The 21,552-nt window shown below is 46.5% G+C and overlaps 1 pseudogene; it reads right to left on the reverse strand.

Moving 5' to 3' along the window:
- Positions 1-13,951: 13,951 nt before the first annotated feature.
- LOC112437978 (small ribosomal subunit protein uS2B-like) lies at positions 13,952-16,094 on the reverse strand (annotated as a pseudogene).
- Positions 16,095-21,552: the final 5,458 nt, after the last annotated feature.

The raw sequence follows: 21,552 nt of genomic DNA on the forward strand, positions 1-21,552 counted from the left end.
GAATCGCTTGAACCCGGGAGGCAGAGGTTGCAGTGAGCCAAGATCACGCCACTGCGCTCCAGCCTGCGTGACAGAGAGAGACTCCGACTCAAAAAAAAAAAAAAAAGAAAATGTCAAATTATGTTGCTTGTACAAAATGTCTGTCTGACACATCAGATAGTGTCTGACTCACCTGCCCATTGGAATGAGAAGCTCAGGATCTCAAGCATGAATGCCTCCAGGATAGAGGAGACCTGTGGGTACATGCCTGCCCCTACTCCTTCAAACTAATATTTACTGTGACATAGTAACTTCCTGGCTTCAAAGCTCACCTCTAACGCTTCCCATGTATGTGACCTTGGGCAAATTACTTATCATCGTGGTAGTGGCCTCCAAGATGGCCCTCAATGATTCTCTCTTCCTACATAACCACCAGGCTACTGCAGAAACAGGTGTGACTTCTGAGGCCAGGTCAGAAAAGACAATGCAAGGCTGGGCACAGTGTCTCACGCCTGTAATCCTAGCACTTTGGGAGGCTAAGGTGGGAGGATCACTGGAGTCCAGGAGATTGAGATCAGCCCAGGCAACATAGCCATATAACGAGACCTCACCTCTACTAAAAAGAGAAAAGAAAATTAGCACCTGTGGTCTCAACCTACTTGGGAGGCTGAGGTGAGAGAATTGCCTGAGCCCAGGAAGTCAAGGTTGCAGTGAGCTGAGATGACACCACTGCATTCCAGCCTGGGCAATAGAGCAAGAACCTGTCTCAAAAAATAAAAACAGCCAGGCGCAGTGGCTCATGCCTGCAATCCCAGCACTTTGGGAGGCCAAGGCAGGCAGATCACGAGGTCAGGAGTTCGAGACCACCCTGACCAACATGGTGAAACCCCGTCTCTATTAAAAATACAAAAATTAACCGGGGGTGGTGGCACGTGCCTGTAATCCCAGCTACTCAGGAGGCTGAGGCAGGAGAATTGCTTGAACTTGGGAGGCAGAGATTGCAGTGAGCCAAGATCGCACCATTGCACTCCAGCCTGGGCAACAGAGCGAGACTCCGTCTCAAAAACAAAACCAAACAAAAAAACAAAGAGACTGCAGCTTCCATCTTGCTCTCTTGGATCACTTGCCCTAAGGGAACTTAGCTGCTATGTTATAAGCACACTCAATGTTATATGCTATGTTATAAGCACAGCCAATGCAGGGACTCACACAGCAAGAAGTAACTGAGACTGCTTGCCAACAGCCAACTGCTTTGCCAGCCGTGTGCACGGGCCCGCTTGAAACTGTATCCTCCAACCCCAGTCCAGCTTCCAGATGACTGCAGCCCTGGTCAACATCTTGAACCTTATGAGATGTTTCTGGTGAGAATCACTCAACTAATCAGCTCCTGAATTTCTTGCCTATAGAAAATACCTGAGGTAATAAATGTTTATTGCTGTTTTAAGCTTTTTAGTTTTGGGGTAATTCCTGACACAGCAACAGACAATGAATACAATCACACTTTGCCTCCTTTTCCTTAAAATGAGGATGATGGGAGGACTTGCTTTATATAATCATGAGGATTCCATATGATACATGAAAAGAATCTGGCTAAGCTGGGTGCAGTGGCTCACGCCTGTAATCCCAACACTTTGGTAGCCCAAGGTAGGTGGATCGCTTCAGCCCAGGAGTTTGAGACCAGCCTGGGCAACACAGCGAAACCCCGTCTCTACAAAAAATACAAAAATTAGCTGGGCATGGTGATGTGCGCCTATAGTCCCAGCTACTCGGGAGGCTGAGGTGGGAGGATCGCTTGAGCCTGGGAAGTTGAGGCTACAGTGAGCTGTGATTGTACCACTGCACTCCAGCCTAGGCCACAGAACAAGACCCTGTCTCAAAAAATAAATAAACCAATAAATAAAAATAAGAAGAGTCTGGCTCATAGCAAATGCACAGCAGATAGGAACCAATATTGCTGTATTATTATACGGTCTCCACTAATCAAGAGGAGAGGTTGAGAGCTATATGAGGAAGGGCCAAAAGGAAAGATGAAGTAGCAACCCCCAGTCTCTTCATTTTCCTGGCAATTCAGCTCTGACTACATTTTCATAGAACCTCCTAAGACAGAAGCCCCGTGGGGAACCTTGATCTCCCTAGAAGGCAGTGTAGGGACTATTTATCACTCCGCAAGCATTCCCCTTGGGGTGCTCAGTCTTCATCATCCCCACCACTAGAACTTATCAACTAATTTCTTGCTTATCTACTAGGAGTCCCCAGTCAACAGAATTGACTCCATCTCAGCACTTTCCAGGGACATTCCCAACCTCTGGAAGCTATCCAACAAAGCCTTCCTTTGCTCCTTAATTTATCTCTGAGAAGCAGGTTTAAATTTTAGCTCTGCTGGGTTGGGCACAGTGGCTCACACCTGTAATCCCAGCGCTTTGGGGAGGATGAGGCAGGCAGATCACTTGAGGTCAGGAGTTCAAGACCAGCCTGGCCAACATGGGGAAACCCCGTCTCTACCAAAAATTAGCCGGTCCTGTGATACACTAGCCTGTAGTCCCAGTTACTCAGGAGGCTGAGGTTAGAGGATCACGTGACCCCGGGAGGTGGCGATTGCAGTGAGCTGTGATGGCGCCGCTGTACCCTAGCATGGGTAACAGAGTGAGACCCTATCTCAAAAACAAAGACCTAAACAAAAATTTTAGCTCTGCTACTGATTTCTCCTTTGTCAAGTTACTCAACCCCTTGAGCCTCATCTCCTCGTCTGCCAAGCAGAAATAGCGAATATTTGCTTCCGGGTTGTTGGGGGAAGAAAATGAAGCAAGACAGCAAGGTATGAATGCTTTATTGGATGGAAATAATAAATTGTCAATGCCTCCGGACTCTCAGGTGCTGCTCAACGCCCTGCCCTGCCCCAGGAAGCTTCTCCCCACAGCGGAAGCCACTTAGCTCTCACATGCAGGCTCTGCCCTGTGCTGGGCTTGACACCAACTTTCGTGGTTTTTGTTTTTGTTTTCAAGATGGAGACTCGCTCTGTTGCACAGGCTGAAGTGCAGTGGTGTGATCTTGGCTCACTGCAACCGCCACCTCCCGGGTTCAAGCAATTCTTCTGCCTCAGCCTCCTGAGTAGCTGGGATTACAGGCGCCCGCCACCATGCCTGGCTAATTTTTGTATTTTTAGTAGAGACAGGGTTTTACCATGTTGGCCAAGCTGGTCTTGAACTCCTGACCTCAAGTGATCCACCCACCTCAGCCTCCCAAACTGCTGAGATTACAGGCATGAACCACCAGGCCAGGCCTCTGTTTTTTTTGTTTGTTTGTTTTGTTTTGTTTTTTTGAGACAAAGTCTCCCTCTATCACCCAGGCTGTATGTAGTGCAGTGGCACGATCACAGCTCACTGTAACCTCCACCTCCCAGGTTCAAGCGATTCTCGTGCCTCAGCCTACTGAGTAGCTGGGAATACAGGCTTGCGCCACCGCATCCTGCTAATTTTTGTATTTTTTGTAGAGATGGGGTTTTGCCACATTGGCCAGGCTGGTCTCGAACTCCTGATCTCAGGTGATCCACCCGCCTTGACCTCCCAAAGTGCTGGGATTACAGGCATGAGCCACCACTCCTGGCAGCTTTGTTTTTTAATCAGGGAACCTTTTTTTTTTTTTTTTTTTTGAGACAGAGTTTTGCTCTTGTTGCCCAGGCTGGAGTGCAATGGTGGGATCTTAGTTCACCGCAGCCTCCGCTTCCCAGGTTCAAGCAATTCTCCTGCCTCAGCCTCCGGAGTAGCTGGGATTACAGGCATGTGCCACCATGCCCGACTAATTTTGTATTTTTAGTAGAGATGGGGTTTCTCCATGTTGGTCAGACTAGTCTCGAACTCCCGACTTCAGGTGATCCGCCCGCCTCAGCCTCCCAAAGTGCTGGGATTACAGGCGTGAGCCACAGCACCTGGCTTAATCAGGGAACTTTAACGAGATTTTATCTCTTTCATCAGGGGTTCAGCAGTAACTAGCATATGTGCCTGACTGAATGCCTCCTTCTTATGACCAAGGCCAGCTTAAGATAAATTATTTTTATTCCTATTTATTTATTTATTATTTATTATTATTATTTTTGAGATAGAATCTCACTCTGTCGCCCAGGCTGGAGTGCAATGGCGCGATCTCGGCTCACTGCAACCTCCGCCTCCAGAGTTCGCGCCATTCTCCTGCCTCAGCCTCCAGAGTAGCTGAGACTACAGGCGCCCGCCACCACGCCCGGCTAATTTTTAGTAGAGACGGGGTTTCACCGTGTTAGCCAGGCTGGTCTCGATCTCCTGACCTCATGATCTGCCCACCTCAGCCTCCCAAAGTGCTGGGATTACAGGCGTGAGCCACCGCGCCCGGCCTATTTATTTATTTTTGAGAAGTGGTCTTACTCTGTCACCTAGGCTGGAGTGCAGTAGCGTGATCATGGCTCACTGCAACCTCGACCTCCTGGGCTTGAGTGATCCACGCCACTGCACTCCATCCTGGGCAACAGAGCGAGACTCCGTTTCAAAGAAAAAAAAAAAAAGAAAGAACTCAGGGTTGGCAGAACAAGCTGTAGTGTCTCTGCCTTGCATCCTGGCATCTCCTCTGGCCTGACTCCCCAGGGTGATTTTAGGAGTTGTTCCTACCTATGCATAGCTCCCAATACTATGGCTTTGCCCCTCATGGAGATTCTGTGAGCCACCCAACATCCTGTAATAACTCTTTCCTGTTTAAACTGAAGTGAGTTGGTTTGTTTTGTTTGCAACTAAGAATCTTGATTGACACACTGCATAACAACTCTATCAGTATGTGTACCATTTGTATTATTTTGAAATAATTTTTTATTTAATTAGTTTTTTAAAGTAATGACAGTCACTTGTGAAGCCACCATCCCAAAATAAAATGTAGAACCTTAACAATAACCTACATCTGACTATATACCTCCCTCCCCACCCAACCTCTTTCCCAACCCTAGTAACCATCCTCCTGAACCTTATGCTCATCATTCCCTGTTGCATATTATTTTTAATTTTCTGTTGAAATATAATATACATATAATAAACTGAGCAAATATTAAGTGTACAATTCAAATAATTTATGTGTGTGTATAGATTTTTGTGTAACCAAATCAACATATAAACATTTCCCGCCAGGTGCAGTGGCTCACTCCTGTAACGCCAACACTTTGGGAGGCCGAGGCGGGCAGATCACCTGAGGTTGGGAGATTGAGACTATCCTGGCTAACCCAGTGAAATCCTGTCTCTTTTAAAAATACAAAAAATTAGCCAGGTGTGTTGGTACATGCCTGTAATCCCAGCTACTCAGAAGGCTGAGGCAGGAGAATTGCTTGAATCCGGGAGGCGGAGGTTGCAGTGAGCTGAGATCGCGCCATTGCACTCCAGCCTGGGCAACAAGAGCAAAACTCCATCTCAAAAAACAAACAAACAAAGAAACATTTCCCATCCCCTAGAAGCCTCTCTTGTGATCTCTCCCAGCCAATTCCTGACACTTGAGAGTTACCAGTATTCTTACCTCTGTCACCCTAGGTTTGTTTTGCCTGTTCTTTTGTTCTTTTTTTTTTTTTTTTTTTTTTGAGATGGAGTCTCACTCTGTCACCCAGGTTGGAGTGCAATGTACAATCTCGCCTCGCTGCAACCTCTGCCTCCTGGGTTCAAGTGATTCGGTGATTCTCCTGCTTCATCCTCCCAAGTAGCTGGGATTACAGGCTTGTGCCACTACGCCCAGCTAATTTTGTATTCTTAGTAGAGATGACGTTTTGCCATGTTGGTCAGGCTGGTCTTGAACTCCTGACCTCAGGTGATCCGCCCACCTCTGCCTCCCAAAGTGTTGGGATTACAGGTGTGAGCCACCGCACCTGGCCTGTTTTGCCTGTTCTTAAAACATTTAAACAAAGTAGGCCTGGCACAGTGGCTCATGCCTGTGATCCCAGCAACGTAGGGTATATTTTAGTACAAGGCGGAAGGATCACTTGAGCTCAGGAGTTCAACACCAGCCTGGGCAACACAGCAAGACCTTGTCTCTACAAAAACTTTTTAAAAAATTAGCCAGATGTGGTGGCTCACGCCTGTAGTCTCAGCTACTTGGGGTGGGCTGATGTGGGAGGATCACTTAAAGCCAAGAGTGCAAGGGTGCAGTGAGCTATGATCACACACTGCACTCCAGCTTGGGTGACAAAGAGAGATCCTGTTTCAAAATAAATAAATAAATAAAATTGTAAAGTATATTTTTTATGGTATGCATTTTTTTGGTCTGGCTTCTTTCACTATCATTATGTTTCTGCAATTCTCCTGTTTTTGCAAGTAGCAATAGTTGTTCTTGTTTTTTTTTTTTCTTTTTTTTTCTTTTTTTGAGATGGAGTATCGCTCTTCTTGCCCAGGCTGGAGTGCAATGAATGGCACGATCTCGGCCCACTGCAACCTCCGCCTCCTGGGTTCAAGTGATACTCCTGCCTTAGCCTGCCGTGTACCTGGGATTACAGGCATGCACCACCACGCCCGGCTAATTTTTTTTTTGTATTTTTAGTAGAGATGGGGTTTCATCATGTTGGCCAGGCTGGTCTCCAACTCCTGACCTCAGGTGATCTGCCCCCCTTAGCCTCCCAAAGTGCTGTGATTACAGGTGTAAGTCACCAGGCCTGGCCTCATATTTTTCTTTAAATTGACTCACTTCATTTATTTTATTTAATTTATTTATTCATTTTATTTTATTTTATTTTTGAGACAGAGTCTCCCTCTGTCACCCAGGCTGGAGTGCAGTGGTACAATCTCGGCTCACTGCAACCTCTGCCTCCCTGGTTCAAGTGATTCTCCTGCCTCAGCCTCCTGAGTAACTGGAATTACAGGTGCCCACTGCCACGCTCAGCTAATTTTTGTATTTTTAGTAGAGATGGGGTTTCACCATGTTGGCCAGGCTGCTGTCGAAGTTCTGACCTCGGGTGATCCGCCCACCTTGGCCTCCCAAAGCTCTGGGATTACAGGTGTGAGCCACCTGGCCTTTTTTTGTTTGTTTGTTTGTTTTTTGGTGGGGGGACATGGTTTCACTCTGTGGCTGGAAGTGCAGTGGCATGATGATGGCTCACTGCAGCCTCCACGTCCTAGGTTCAAGCAATCCTCCTACCTCAGCACTCCCACCCCTGAGTAGCTGGGACTACATGTGCGAGCTACCATGCATAGCTAATTTGTTTTTATTTTTTGTAGAGACAGGGTCTCACTATGTTGCCCAGGCTGGTTTCAAACTCCTGGCCTCAAGGAATTCTCCTGCCTCAGCCTCCCAAAGTGCTGGGATAACAGGCATGAGCCACCTTGCCAGGCTATTTATTTTCTTTTTTCTTTTTGAGATGGAGTGTCACTCTGTTGCCCACGCTGGAGTGCAGTGCCGCAATCTCGGCTCACTGCAAGCTCCGCCTCCCGGGTTCACGCCATTCTCCTGCCTCAGCTTCCCCAGTAGCTGGGACTATAGGCACCTGCCACCATGCCTGGCTAATTTTTTTTTTTTTTTTTTTGGTTTTTGTATTTTTAGTAGAGACAGGGTTTCACCGTGTTAGCCAGGATGGTCTCGACCTCCTGACCTCGTGATCTGCCCGCCTCGGCCTCCCAAAGTGCTGGGATTACAGGTGTGAGCCACTGCGCCCGGCCTATTTTCTAAATAAAATAGTTTGAATACTAATCATATTCGTACATATGCCTCATTCTTTTTTTTTTTTCCCCCGAGACGGGGTCTTGCTTTCTTGCCTACTCTGGAGTGCATTGGCTCCATCTTGTCTCACTGCAACCTCCGCCTCCCAGGTTCAAGCAATTCTCCTGCCTCAGCCTCTCAAGTAGGTGGGATTACAGGTGCCCACCACCATGCCCAGCTAATTTTTGTATTTTTAGTGAAGACGGGGTTTCACCATGCTGGCCAGACTGGTCTGAAACTCCTGACCTCGTGATCCGTCTGCCTCAGCCTCCCAAAGTGCTAGGATTACAGGTGTGAGCCACTGTGCTCGGCCTTTTAAATTTTTTCTTCAGATGGTATCTGGCCATGTTGCCCAGGCTGGATTTGAACTCCTGGGCTGAAACTCTCCTCCCGCTGATAGATGCAGGAGGCAGATAAGGGGAAGGCCTGCCTGTACACTGGAAGAACAGGGTGGAGCCACAGGAAGTTCGAGCTGGATGCCCGGAGAGTAGCCTAGCCTCTCCAGTTCCTGTGTGGTGGCCTGGTAATCAATTTGCTAGGTAGGGGCCCGTTAGCAGGATCGCCTCTCGCCTCTCGCTTTGCTGAGAGTTTTTTTCTTTTTTCCTTTTCACCCAGTGAATTCCATTCTCCTCACCCTTCAATGTCTCCACTTTCCTAATTCTTCCTGGTTGTGTGACAAGGACCTGGTTTTAGCTGAACTAAGGAGCAAAGTTCTCAACACCTTTGCCTCCTGAGTAGCTGGGATTGCAGGCTTATGTCACTATACCTGCCGCCTTCTTCTTCTTCTTTTTTTTTTTTTTTAGTTCCTGCATAGTTTTTCTAGTACCATAATTTATCTAGTCCTCCACTGTTGAACATTGACCTTATTTCCAATGTTTACCTATTACAAACATTGTTATGACAAATAACCATGTTCATCAGTTATTTTGTTCATTGCATATTTATCTAAGAGATAAATTTTTAGAGATGAAATGGCTAGGAACCACTGGCTGGTTTTTCTTTTCTTTTCTTTTCTTTTTTTTTTTTTTTTTTTTTGGCGGGGAGGGCAGACAATCAACCTTCCCAGGTTGAAGCCTTTGTTTTTTTTTTTCTTAGACAGGGTGTCGCTCTGTCACCCAGGCTGGAGTGCAGTGGCAGGATCATGGCTCACTGCAGCCTTAACCTCCTGGGCTCAACCAATGCTCCCATCTCAACCTCCAGAGTAGCTGGGACGGCAGGCACATACCAGCACACCCAGTTAATTTTTGTGTATTTTATAGAGACTGGGGTCTCCCTATGTTGCCCAAACTGGTCTTGAATTCCTGGGCTCAAGCGATCCTCCCTCCTTAGCCTCCCAAGGTGCTGGGATTACAGATGTGAGTCACGGCGTTTGGCCGAGGCCTTATATTTGAAGACATCTTTATTTTATTTTATGTATTTTATTTTATTTTTGAGATGGAATCTTGCTGTCGCCGGGCTGGAGTGCAGTGGCGCAATCTCTGCTCACTGCAAGCTCTGACTTCCTGGTTCAAGCGATTCTCCTGCCTCAGCCTCCCGGGTAGCTGGGATTACACGCACGCACCACGCCCAGCTAATTTTTTTGTATTTTTAGTAGAGACGGGGTTTCACCATGTTGAGCAGCCTGGTCTTGAACTCCTGAACTCATGATCCGCCCCCGCCTTAGCCTCCCAAAGTGCTGGGATTACAGGCGTGAGCCACTGCGCCCAGCCTTGAAGACATCTTTATAGAGGTATAATTGCCATACCATAAAATGCACACACTTTTAGTGTATAATTGAATGATTTATAGTAAATTTATTGAGTTGTACAACCACCATGACCAGAAAAAACAAACTCAGTTTCTCCCGCTATACTCACAACAGGCCTCTGACACAAGATGTATAGGGGTTTTCCCCACACATCAGGCAATCAGTCAGTTCTGCAGTGGACACCAGCTGGGTGTTTTCTAGTCCAAATAAACTCTGATACTATCCACCTGAAAATAACACCAGGTCCCATAGGTTGAGTGCTCAGTCCCCAAGACTGTCCTCACTTCAGATGCCAGTAATAAGTCCAGGCCTCCAGAACTTCAAACTAACCAGCCATAAATCAGGATTCCCACAACTCCCTCCCTGGGTTCCATTAATTTGGTAGAGGGACTTACAGAACTCAGGGAAACATATACATTACAAACGATACAAATAAACAGCCAGATGGAGAGAACAAAGGGTAAAGTCTGAAAGGGTCTGGAGCACAGGAGCTTTTATCCCTATGGAGATGGGGTGTCGCCTCCTCCTCCTGCGTGTGGATGTGCTCTCATTCACCTTCCTGGAAGCCTACGGGTGTTCAGCTATTTAGAAGCTCTCTGAACCCAGTCGCTTTGGTTTATAATGGAAGCGTCAGGCTGGGCCCAGAGGCTCACACCTGTAATCCCAGCACTTTGGGAGGCCTAGGCAGGTAGACCACCTAAGGTCGGGAATTCGAGACCAGCCTGGCCAACACGGTGAAACCCCATCTATATTAAAAATACAAAAATTAGCCGGTTGTGGTGGCAGGTGCCTGTAGTCCCAACTACTCGGGAGATTGAGGCACAAGAATTGCTTGAACCTTGGAGATGGAGATTGCAGTGAGCTGAGATCACGCCATTGCACTCCAGCCTGGGAAACAGAGTGAGACTCTTGTCTCAAAAAAAAAAGCATCATTAGGTAAGCATGATTGATAAATAATTGGCCATTGGTGATTAACTTCACTCAGAGACCCTCCCTGGAGGTTGGGGGTGGGGCTGAAAGTTTCAACCCTTTGAACTAATGGTTGGAACCTCTGGCAGCCACTCTCCCATCCTGTGGTTATCTTGGAACTTTCCCCGAATTCTCTCATTAACATAAATTCAGCCGGGCGCTGTGTCTCACACCTGTAATCTCAGCACTTTGGGAGACCAAGGCGGGCGGATCATGAGGTGAGGAGATTGAGACCATCCTGGCCAACATGGTGAAAACCCGTCTCTACTAAAAAAAAAAAAAAACACACACACAAAACTAGCCAGGTATGGTGGCACGTGCCTGTAATCCCAGCTACTCAGGAGGCTGAGGCACAAGAATCTCTTTAACCGGGGAGGCAGAGGTTGCAGTGAGTGGAGATCGCACCACTGCATTCCAGCCTGGTGACAGAGCGAGACTCCCTCTCAAAACAAAACAAAATATAAACTCAAGTGTGTTTGAAAAGGGATTGTTTTAAATAACAATATTTTTATCTTTCACCTTCTGGCACTGAAGCTATTCCAAGAGGGGCTTCAAGGATCTAGGACAAAAGGCCAAATATTTTAACAAAAGATTCTTTTTTTTTTTTTTTTTTTTGAGACAGAGTCTCGCTCTATTGCCCAGGCTGGAGTGCAGTGATGCAATCTCGGCTCACTGCAACCTCCGCCTCCTAGGTTTAAGCAATTCTCCTGCCTCAGCCTCCTGAGTAGCTGGGACTGCAGGCATATGCCACTGCACCCGGCTAATTTTTTGTGTTTTTAGTAGAGACGGGGTTTCACCACATTTGCCAGGCTGGTCTCGATCTCCTGATGTCATGATCCGCCTGACTCGGCCTCCCAAAGTGCTGGGATTACAGGCATGAGCCACTGCGCCCAGCCAACAAAATATATTCTTATTGCTTAAGATACTTCCCTTATCCCCCAAGTTGGATTAAATGCTAGCTCTAGGGCTGGGCTCAGTGGCTCACGCCTGTATTCCCAGCACTTTGGGAGGCCAAGGCAGGTGGATCACTTGAAGTCAGGAGTTGGAAACCAGCCTGGTCAACATGGTAAAACCTATCTCTACTAAAAATACAAAAATTGCTGGGCTCAGTGGCTCACGCCTGCAATCTCAGCACTTTGGGAGGCTGAAGTGGGCTGATCACGAGGTCAGGAATTTGAGACCAGCCTGGCCAGCATAGTGAAACACCGTCTCTACTAAAAATACAAAAATTAGTCAGGCATGGTGCTGTGCACCTGTAGTCCCAGCTACTCAGAAGACTGAGGCAGGAGAATTGCTTGAACCCGGGAGGCAGAAGTTGCAGTGAGCCGAGATTGTGCCACCGCATCCAGCCTGGGCGACGGAGCAAGACTCCATCTCAGAAAAAAAAAAAAAAAATACAAAAATTAGCCAGGCATGTTGGTGGGCACCTGTAGTCCCAGTTACTCGGGAGGCTGTGCCAGGAGAATCGCTTGAACCCAGGAGGCTGATGTTGCAGTGAGCCGAGATCATGCCACTGCACTCCAGCCTGGGCAACAGAGTGAGATTCTGTCTCAAAAAAAAAAAAAAAATGCTAGCTCTTCATGGTCTCATGACACCCTATGCCCCTATGCTTCCTTTTTTTTTTTTTTTTTTTTTGAGAGTGAATCTCACTGTGTCACCCAGGCTGGAATGCCATGGTAAGATCATGGCTCACTGCATCCTCGATTTCCTGGGCTCAAACAATCCTCCTACCTCAGCCTCCCAAGTAGCTGGGACTATAGGCGCATGTTACCATGCCCAGCTAATTTTTGAATTTTTTGTAGAGATGGGGTTTCACCATGTTGTCCAGGCTGGTCTCTAACTCTGGGCTCAAACCATCTGCCTGCTTTGAACTCTGAGCTCAACCCATCTGTTCGCCTCAGCTTCCCAGAGTGCTGGGATTACAGACGTGAGCCACCTCACCCAGGCTACTTTTTGTTTCTGTAGATTTGCCTTTTCTGGACAGTCCATATACATGGAATATGTGATATTTTTGTGACTGGTTTAAACCAAAAAGTATCTGAGACAGGTCTCAATCAATTGAGAAGTTTATTTTGCTATGGTTAAGAATGTGCCAGGGAGGCAGGTCTGTGCCTTTCTCCAAAGATGATTTTCAGGGCTTCAATATTTCAAGGGGAAAAGCAGGCTTGGAGGGGAAAGAGGAAGGGTGAGGTCACATTACTGAATCCACATGTTGCAAGAGAAAAAGAAGCTAGTAGGGGAAAAGTCAGTTATGTATTCATGGGGTGGTCAGTAAATTGTACCAATTTTTTTTTTTTTTTTCAAATTATAGGCTGGGTGAAGTGGCTCATCCCTGTAATCTTTGCACTTTCAGAGGCTGAGGCGGGAGGATCACTTGAGCTTAGGAATTTGAGGCCAGCCTGGGTGACATAGTGAGATTTTGTCTCTATGTAATTAAAAAAATATATATGGCTGGGCACAGTGGCTCATGCCTGTAATCCCAACACTTTGGGAGGCCTAGGCGGGTGGATCACCTGAGGTCAGGAGTTCGAGACCAGCCTGGCCAACATGGTGAAACCCTGTCTGTACTAAAAATACAAAAATTAACTAGGCATGGTGTCGGGTGCCTGTAATCCCAGCTACTCAGGAGGCTGAGACAGGAGAATCACTTGAACCTAGGAGGCAGAGGTTGCCATGAGTCGAGATCATGCCATTGCACTCCAGCCTGGGCAACAAAAGTGAAACTCCATCTCAAAAAAAAAAAAAAATTAGCTGGGTGTGGTGGCACGTGCCTGTAATCCCAGCTACTTGGGAGGCCTAGGTAGGAGAATCACTTGAACCTAGGAGGCAGAGTTTGCAGTGAGCTGAGATCTTGCCACTGCACTCTGGCTTGGGCAACAGAGCAAGACTCTGTCTCAAAAAATAAAATAAAATAATAAAATGGCATCCCATTGTGGACATTCCATATACATGGACTATGTGATATTTTGTGTCTGGTGTTGACCAAAAAGTTTCTGAGACAGGTCTCAATCAATTTAGAAGTTTATTTTGCCAAGGTTAAGAACATGCCAGGGAGGCAGGTCTGTGCTTTTGTCTAAAGATGATTTAGAGAAAGGGACCCCAATTTCACTAATGACTAATGATGTCGGGCATATTTTCATGTGCTTATTAGCTATTTCTGGATCTTTTTTGGTGAAATGTCTATTCGGGTCTTTTGTCCATTTTTAAAATGAGTAGTTTGTCTTATTACGGAGTTGTAAGAGCTCTTTGTATATTGTGACTATAAGTCCTTTATCATATACTTATTATACAGATATTTTCTCCTAGTCTGTGGCTTGTCTTTCATTTTCTTGATGATGACTTTAAAAAAATTAAAGTAAAATTCACATAGCATAAAATTAACCATTTTAGGGCTCAGCGCTGTGACTCACGCCTGTAATTCCAACCTTCTGGGAGGCTGAGGTGGGCGGATCACTTGGGGTTAGGCGTTCAAGACTAGCCTGGCCAACAAGGTGAAACCCCATTTCTACTAAAAATATAAAAATTTGCTGGGTGTGGTGGTGCAAGCCTGTAATCCCAGTTACTCGGGGGGCTGAAGCAGGAGAATTGCTTCAACCCGGGAGGAGGAGGTTACAGCCTAGGCAATAGAGCGAGACTCCGTCTCAAGGAAAAAAATAAATAAACATTTTAAGTGAACAATTAAAATAAAATTTTTTTTAGAGATGGGGTCTTGCTATATTGCCCAGGCTGGTCTCAAACTCCTGAATTCAAGCAATTCTCCTGCCTCCACCTCTCAAAGTGCTAGGATTACAGGCATGAGCCACCGCACTCAGCCTATGAACAACTTATTAATGGTCCTTTTTTTTGTTTTGTTTTGAGATGGAGTCTCATTCTTGTTGCCCAGGCTGGAGTGCAATGGCGCTATCTCGGCTCACCGCAACCTCCGCCTCCCAGGTTCAAGCGATTCTCCTGCCTCAGCTTCCTGAGTAGCTGGGATTACAGGCATGCGCCACCATGCCCGGCTAATTTTGTATTTTTAGTAGAGATGGGGTTTCTCCATGTTGGCCAGGCTGGCCTCAAACTCCCGACCTCAGGTGATCTGCCCGCCTCGGCCTCCCAAAGTGCTGGGATTACAGGTATGAGCCACCGTGCCTAGCTAGTTTTTTTTTTTTTAGAAACTGGTGTTTATTTTCTATCAACCTTATTTCCAGGTTGCTTAAGAGCCCATGCAACAATAACTTAAAACCATTCGATAGTTGCTTTTACCCATTCAGTGATTCAGCGGCCTGAGCAGGGGAAGCCGCAGACCAGGCCTGCATGGCAGGCTGAGTCTTCAGTGGGACCTGCTGAATAGGCACAGGGGGCACCTGCACACCTTCAGACCAGTCTGCAACCTCAGGCTGAGTAGCAGTGAACTCAGAAGCTGGAGCAGTCTCCATTCACCCTGAAATTCCTCCTTGGTCACAGCCTTCTCATCAGCAGCCTGCTCTTCATTTTTAGTCTCTTCAGAATCTCTGTAGAAGCAGAGATCAGGCATGACCTCCCACGAGTGTTCACGAGAAATGATGCCACACATGTGCAGAACTTCCCGGGCCAGGCTCCACCACATTCAACCCACTAAGGAAGCTCTCTTGCGGTATGGGATGCCAGTGTCCACATAGCACAGAGGAGAATCTGTGTGATGCAGATCAACGGTAGGTAGGTGTACCTAAGAAGCCTCTATGAGAGGCTGGTGGTCAGCCCGGGGTCAGTAGCACAAAAAGCCGTGGCTCCCAGAAGGCTGCCTGGATCTGGTTAGTGATGGTTCTAGGAGTGAAGTGGCCAGCAACTGGAGTGGCTCCAGTGGCAGCAGCAAACTTCAGCACAGCTGGCTGGACAGTGTCCCTGGAAGATTGGACAGTGACATCAGCAGGGTTCTCAATGGCAACAATGGCAAGAGGTGCCAGCAGAAGCTTCTCCCAGGTCCTCTTCAGATTGACGATGTAGATGCTGTCACTTTTCCTCTTATAGATGTGCTATTCTGGCCAGGCGCAGTGGCTCATGCCTGTAATCCCAGCACTTTGGGAGGCTGAGGCAGGCGGATCACTTGAGGTCAGGAGTTTGAGACCAGCCTGGCCAACATGGTGAAACCCTATCTTTACTAAAAATACAAAAATTAGCCAGGCATGGTGGCGTGTGCCTGTAATCCCAGGTACTCAGGAGGCTGAGGCAGGAGGATCGCTTGAATCCAGGAGGCAGAGATTGCAGTGAGCCGATATGGCGCCACTGCACTCCAGCCTGGCCAAAAGTGTGACTTTGTCTCAAAAAAAAAAAAAAAAAAAAAGTGGCCGGGTGCAGTGGCTCACGCCTGTAATCCCAGCACTTGGGAGACCGAGGTGGGCAGATCATGAGGTCAGGAGTTCGAGACCAGCCTGGCCAACACAGTGAAACCCCGTCTCTACTAAAAATACAAAAATTAGCTGGGCATGGTGGCAGGCACCTGTAATCTCAGCTACTAGGGAGGCTGAGGCAGGAGAATCGCTTGAACCCAGGAGGCGGAGGTTGCAGTAGCTGAGATCGCATCACTGCATTCCAGCCTGGGTGACAGAGCTGGACTGTCTCCAAAAAAAAAAAAAAAAGTGCTGTTCCATTTGGAAGTCAAGGCTGATGCCACCTAAGTGGGTTCCTGCTATCCTCCTACAAGGAACTTGAAGGCATCCTCTTTCTTCATTGGCAGGACATCAAGGGCTCTGGACATTGTGAAAGTTTCCCTTGAAGTTACAATGGGAATCCAGAACAATGTCACATGGACCCCTCCGTGGGTAGCACAGAAAGCAAATGGTGTCTTTTAAGATACAGAAAAATTTGAATTTTGATGGTTTCATTGACCAATTTTTCCTTTTATAGATTAAGCTTTTGTTGTCATATCTAAGAAATCTTTGCCTAACCCAAGGTCTTGAAGATTTTCTCCTATGTCTTTTTTTTTTTTTTTTTTAAGACAAGGTCTCATTCTATTGCCCAGACTGGAGTACAGTGGCAGGATCACAGCTCATTGCAGCCTCAACCTCCTGGTCTCATGCAATCCTCCTGCCTCAGCCTCCTGAGTACCTGGGACTACACACCTGCACCACTATGCACAAATAATTTTTTATTTTTTGTAGAGATGGGGTCTTGCTATGTTGCCTATGGTTGTCCACAACTCCTGGATACAAGCAATCCTTCCACTTCGGCCTCCCAAAGTGCTGGGATTACAGGCATACGCCACTGTGCCCAGTCCTGACATATATTTTTAAAATTTTGATAGATACAGCCAAATTGTCCTTCCACCACACAATTGGCATCACATCAATTTATACTCCAATCAGGAGTATGGCTGTTTCTCACTTGCTTGGTAACACTGTTGAGATAGCAAATTTTTTGTTCCTGACCAATCTGATAGTGAAAACATGGCATCTCATAGTTTTAATAGCTAAAATCCTACTTTAGCCACATCCTAAGCAATATCTGTGAAATGACCAGCTCAATGCATTAGCCACCCACTGCTTCAGTACATACATTACTAAGGAATGCAACTGCTAAGATAAAAAGCTACCACACAATCTATTGAAATACTGACAGAAGAAATTATATGATGTCTGGGATTTGCTTTGAAATAAGCCATCAATGGAGGTAGTAGATGAAACTATTTTTCTTTCTTTTTGAGACCAAGTCTTGCTCTGTCACCAGGCTGGAGTGCAGTGCATGATCTCACCTCACTGCAACCTACGCCTCTCAGGATCAAGCCATTCTCCTGCCTCAGCCTCCCTAGTAGCTGGGACTACAGGCATGCGCCACCACGCCTGGCTAATTTTGTATTTTCAGTAGAGACAGGGTTTTACTATATTGGCCAGGCTGGTCTTGAACTCCTGACCTCAAGTGATCCGCCTGCCTCATTCTCCCCAAGTTTGGGATTACAGGCATGAGCCATCGCATCCAGCCTTTTCTTAGAGATGAGGGTCTCTTTATGTTGCCCAGGCTGATCTCCAACTCCTGACTTCAAGTGATCTTCTCACCTCAGACTCTTAAAGTGCTTGGATTACAGGTGTGAACAAACATGCCCAGTCTGAAAACTATTGTTACTGGTATTTGAAGCTTATGACACTAGAAATTCATTATACTGTTTTCTCTTTTCTTATCTATCTCTGATATTTTTCACAATAAAAACATATTTTTAGGCTGGGCACGGTGGCTCATGCCTATAATCTTAGCACTTTCGGAGGCTGAAGCTGGCAGATCACTTGAGCCCAGGAGTTTGAGACCAGCCTGGGCAACATGGCAAAACCAGTCTCTATTTAAAAAAAAAAAAAAAAAGTTATTTATTTATTTTTTGAGATGGAGTTTCACTCTTGTTGCCCAGGCTGGAGTGCAATGGCACAATCTTGGCTCACTGAGACTTCCGCCTCCTGGGTTCAAGCGATTCTCCTGCCTTAGCCTCCCGAGTAGCCAGGATTACAGGCGCCTGCCACCACACCTGGCTAATTTTTGTTATTTTTAGTAGAGACAGGGTTTTGCCATGTTGGCCAGGCTGCTCGTGAACTCCTGACCTCAGGTGACTCACCCGCCTCAGCCTCCCAAAGTGCTGGGATTACAGATGTGAATCACTGCGCCCAGCAAAAGTTGTTTTAAATGACCATTTATGGCACCACCTAAAATCATCTTGTGTACATCTGTCACTGCCCAACCCCTTGAAAGATGTTGGTTTAAAGGTTCAGAGTGAGGGCTCTAGGTCGGGCCGATCAAATGTGAATCCTGATTCCATCAATTACTAGCTGATCTCAGGGAAGTCACCTAACCACTCTGGGATAGTTGCCTCAGCTGAAAAATCAACATTACCGAACCAGGTTCGTTCTGCCTGTTGCACAGTAAGCCAATCACTGAGATGATAAGTTTTGCAGCCAATAAAGAGATTATTCACAAGGCAGCCCAGTGAAGAGATAGGAGAACATGTCTGAAATCTGCATCTCTGAAAACAGGGTTTAGGGATGTTTATGGGATAAAGAAGCAAGGTGGTCCAAGGTGTAGGGAAAGGTGATTGGAGGTAAAGAAAAGTGGGGCCATTGGTGATCTGTGCAAGCACAGTTAAGCTTTATGGTTCATAGGATGCATGTTCACAAAATGACATCATTAGTACGATCTAAGGATGGACTTTAGGGCTTTTTGGCACTCTAACATTGAAAGGTCACCCATCAGATACTCAAGCAGGCCGAGGTGAAGGGTCGGTGGGCTCAGCTATCTTGAACTGGATAAGAACTGACTGTGAGTTCCTGAAAAACAACTTAAGCAACCACTGTCACAGTGACCTATACATCAGAGATGTTATCTATAAGGAAGTTGTGGAAGTCTAGTTATATACTGCTTAGCTATGTGACTTTTAGCTATATAGGTTTTAAAATCAACTAGAAGCAAGTGACTAAAAGGAAACAAATCAAAGCATGATATAGGCTGATTCTTTTTTTTTTTTTTTTTTTGAGACAGAGTGTTGCTCTGTCGCCCAGACTGGAGTGCAGTGGCGCGATCTCTGCTAACCACAAGCTCCGCTTCCCGGGTTCACACCATTCTCCTGCCTCAGCCTCCCAAGTAGCTGGGACTACAGGCGCCCGCCACCACGCCCGGCTAATTTTTTGTATTTTTAGTAGAGATGGGGTTTCATTGTGTTAGCCAGGATGGTCTCGATCTCCTGACTTCGTGATCTGCCCTCCTCGGCCTCCCAAAGTGCTGGGATTACAGGCGTGAGCCACAGCGCCCGGCCTGATAAAAATTTTTAAAAGGAAAAAAAAGAAAAGCAAGTAAGGCAGGTTAAGTTTGTTTGTTTGTTTTTGAGACTGAAATCTCCAGTGAGAACTTTAGGCAAGAAATTATTCAGGTCTGTAATTTGTAGAGATAGGCCAATGGGGCTTTCCTGGAAGAAGGATAACTTTAGGTTTGAGAACAAGAAAAGAAGGAACTGAGGATAATGAGCAGGACTAGAAGAAGCTCTGACATGCTGATTATTATCTAAGGCTGTTCTTTAGTCTTGCAGTTGCCCCTCTGAAGCTCAAATCTCCCCAAAATTGCAGGGGGATGTGCTGAGAGCTCCTTATGGTGATCTATTTTTATAACTTTTTTTTTTTTTGAGATGGAGTCTTGCTCTATTGCCCAGGCTGGAGTACAGTGGCGTGATCTTGGCTCACTGCAACCTCTGCCTCCTGGATTCAAGCGATTCTTCTGCCTCAGCCTCCTGAGCAGCTGGGATTACAGGTGCGCGCCACCATGCCCAGCTAATTTTTGTATTTTTAGTAGAGACAGCGTTTCACCATGTTGGTCAGGCTGGTCTTAAACTCCTAACCTCGTGATCCGCCCACCTCAGCCTCTCAGATTGCTGGGATTATAGGCGTGAGCCACTATGCCCAGACTTTTTCTTTCTTTCTTTCTTTCTTTCTTTCTTTCTTTCTTTCTTTCTTTCTTTCTTTCTTTCTTTCTTTCTTTCCTTCTTTCTTTCTTTCTTTCTTTTTTTTTTGAGATGAAGTCTTGCTCTGTCACCCAGGCTGGAGTGCAATGGCGCGATCTCGGCTCACTGCAACCTCTGCCTCCCAGGTTCAAGTGATTCTCCTGTCTCAGCCTCCCGAGTAGCTGGGATTACAGGCATGGTATGCCAGGGTAATTTCTGTATTATTAGTAGAGGTGGAGTTTTACCATGTTGGCCAGGCTGGTCTTGAACTCCTGACCTCAGGCGATCCATCCACCTCAGGCTCCCAAAGTGTTGGGATTACAGGCATGAGCCACTGTGCCCGGCCTGTAACTTTTTTTTTCCTACTTCTAATTCAGTATAGAAAATTTGAAAGATACAGAAAAAGAGACTCTTCCTATCATTGATTCAGGAAGAGGCAGTTGTGATGAAGTTGAAAGAGACAGTCCTGAGTTCCAATCTCAGATCTGTTTCTTGCATTCACTGTGAATTTTGGCCAGTCACTTTAGCCTTCTGAACCTGTTTCTTCCTCTATGAAAGTGGGAATCACAGTGACTCCTACCTCACTGGGTAGCTGTGGGATGAATAAAGGCACATCTAGTTCATAAACACACGATGGGCACTCAATATATGTCCTTGTCTCCTCCTTTCTGTTTACAGAGAGGTTTCATTCAAGCATTTCCTGAGCACCCTTAAGGTGTCACTACGTGCCAGAAGACACATGAGTATGGACAAGACTGGCTCTTTCTCCTTGAAAGGCTTATGGATAGTCCAGGCTCAGCGACTCACGCCTGTAATCCCAGCACCTTGGGAGGCTGAGGTGGGCAGATCCCCTGAGGTCAGGAGTTCCAGACCAGCCTGACCAACATGGAGAAACCCCTTCTCTACTAAAAATATAAAATTAGCTGGGCGTGGTGGTGCATGCCTGTAATCCCAGCTACTCAGGAGGCAGAGGCAGGAGGATCGCTTGAACCCGGGAGGCAGAGGTTGCAGTGAGCCAAGATCGCACCATTGCACTCCAGCCTGGGCAACAAGAGCAAAACTCCGTCTCAAAAAAAAAAAAAAGGCTTATGGTTTGGGGAGGGAGGAAGGAGGAAATCTTCCCAGATTAAATGGTCCAAACTCCTGCGTCAAGATAAATTTAAAAAAAAATACATTTGACCTCAATTTCCAGATGTCAGCAGAGGCCCAGAGAGGCAAGGTCACATGGCAAATAAATAGTAGGAAGGGAACTTGAACCCGATTAGGAGGAATATTGGGAAAAGAGCAAGGAGAAAGGAACTTTGTAAATAAAGTCATGCTAGTTTGTAGCCCAAAAAAGAGGAACAATAGAAGATGGAGCTGGCTGCAAATGGATCAGGGACTGGAAATTCATCTGTGAAAATCGACTGCATTTTTTTTTTTTTTTGAGATGGAATCTTGTTCTGTCACCCAAGCTGGAGTGCAATGGGGTCATCTCAGCTCACTGCAAACTCTGCCTCACAGATTCAAGCGATTCTCCTGCCTCAGCCTCCTGAGTAGCTGGGATTACAGGCTCAAGCCCCGACACTCGGCTAATTTTTGTATGTTTAGTAGAGATGAGGTTTCACCATGTTGGCCAGGCTGGTCTCGAACTCCTGACCTCAAGTGATCCACCCGCCTTGGCCTCCCAAAGTACTGGGATTACATGCGTGAGCCACTGTGCCCAGCCTTTTTGGGTTTTTGTTTATATGTTTGTTTTTGAGACAAAGTC

Source organism: Pan paniscus, chromosome 21 (genome assembly GCF_029289425.2).
Source record: "Pan paniscus chromosome 21, NHGRI_mPanPan1-v2.0_pri, whole genome shotgun sequence".
Lineage (NCBI taxonomy): Eukaryota > Metazoa > Chordata > Mammalia > Primates > Hominidae > Pan > Pan paniscus.